Raw genomic sequence first — 2,219 nt, forward strand, 5'->3', positions numbered from 1 at the left:
ATGTTTTCTTGTTGCTATGTAATGAATAATATTAGACAAAATATGTTTTTAATCATTTTTATATAGACATTTTTTGGCGAGATGGTACTCTGTGCAGCAGTTGGTTGTAATAATACTAGCAAAAATAATACTTGCAAAAAATAATACTTGTAAAAAACTGTATCCAAAAATTATATGGGAAGTAAGACGATGGAAATGCATAATTATATTAAATAATTATATTATTGTATTACTGATATAGTATAGAATTTATATGCAGTATAGTTCATATGCAAATGTTATTTTCTTATGATAAATGTTAATTACATTCTAAAATTTTATAAATGTTACAACAAAATATTTATGTTAAAATAATCCAAATATTTAATAATATAATTTGTTTTTGAAATTGAATGTACTTTTAACATTGATTATATAACTTATTTCTTTTTTATTTGTGATATGCACTTGTGATATGCATTGATTATATAATAAAAAATTAATTTAATAAAATAAATTTTTATTAATACTTTGTATATAAAATCTTTTCTTTTTATTAATATTTTGTATAGAAAATCTTTTTTTTTATTTGATTTTTGAGTTATTTCAATCTTAACGTTACATTAACTGATTTAATATTGTGTTCATGCAACTTTAAATTAATTTTATAAGCCATTATCCTTAACTTAATTTTAAAAAATTAACTAACTCAACCCTGCTTTTATTGTTATTTTCTACGCAATAAATATGCATGCAACGTGCATAAACGAGATTCAAAAGAAAAAACTTATGTTTGAAATTGACGCTATATGATTAGTATTGCTATATATATATATATATTTGCTAGAAATGGCGACATCCGTCACTCTCATTATACCCACTCTATGATACAGTTCGCGCAATTAATGCCTTCCACCCCTGTTTTGACATTGCGCGTTACCTTCTCAGTTATTTTCACATCCATGGTTGTAGTCAGAAGAATTATCGATAATATGCGAGTTTCTCCAATCTCTAGTCTGGTTTGTCCATCGACGTCTAGAATGGACCGCTGATGACAATGGTGGGGGTAGAAAGACGATTAGAGTGAGAGGCAGGAATAATAAGATCGTTCTTTCTCTGTTTACTGAAGCCTGATTGGTTGTTGTTAATCCAACAGTAGTCCAACCTTTGACTATATAAGTATGGACCGCTAGTTGCCCCGTCCCACCACCCCTCTCGCCCATAAGGTTATGTATCCAACATGAAGTTGGCTTAAGCTCCGCCCCGTGTGGCAAACTGCGGGAAGTTTAAAAGGATATAAGAAGGATGTAAGAATTAGATGGGTCGTTGTTAATAAATAAATACCAAAATAAAAACAATAATTAATGAATATAATTTTCATTGGCCTACAAAAATTATCATCTTAGTATTGTTATGCCTTATGAATGTTTTATGTTGCATTTTAGTCTGTATATTTCCTTCGTAAAAAAATTTAATATCTAGGTATGCTGTTATAATAAATTTGATAATATCATATTTATGATTTTCTAAAATCTCGAAATCTTTTACGTGTTCATCAAAATTTTTAAAAAGATTATTAAATGACAGATTTTGTAAAACGTCATTGACTATTTTATAGTAAACGTTTCTATTTTTTAGTTTCTCTTCCAATTTATATAAATTATACATTTTTTCCGTGGTGGAAATAATAACAAAAGTATCTGCTCTTGGATACCTTAAAAACCCATAATATTTACAACCTTCTATATAACAATATAGCACCATTTTTACAACTATTATTTTTTTAAAGATTCTACGATTTTACTGGAGGAAGGCGAGAAAGCTTAAATTCCTGCTTTGTTGCTCCTAACTACCGCTTTGCCACACCGCGTCGCCACAGGTCTTGGCTACCAACGTGGTTTGGCGTTAGCGGTCCATACTTATATAGTCAAAGAGTCCAACAACCAATCAGGCTTCAGTAATCTGAGAAAGAACGATCTTATTATTCCTGCCTCTCACTCTAATCGTCATTCTACCCCCACCATTGCCATCAGCGATCCATTCTAGATGTCGATGGGTTTGTCCGACTACGGCCATGAACGGGAAAACAACCGAGAAGATAAACGCGATGTCTCACCAGTGGACATAATGTCATAGGCTGGGAAGGCATTAATTGCGCGAATCATATCAGCAGTTACGAGGCCCTGTCTCAAGATACTTATGCTGGATTCACACTGAATCCGATTTTCGTTGTACGACGC

The sequence above is a fragment of the Mycetomoellerius zeteki genome, unplaced genomic scaffold (assembly GCF_001594055.1).
Source record: "Mycetomoellerius zeteki isolate Tzet28-1 unplaced genomic scaffold, Tzet1.0 scaffold785, whole genome shotgun sequence".
NCBI classification, from domain to species: domain Eukaryota; kingdom Metazoa; phylum Arthropoda; class Insecta; order Hymenoptera; family Formicidae; genus Mycetomoellerius; species Mycetomoellerius zeteki.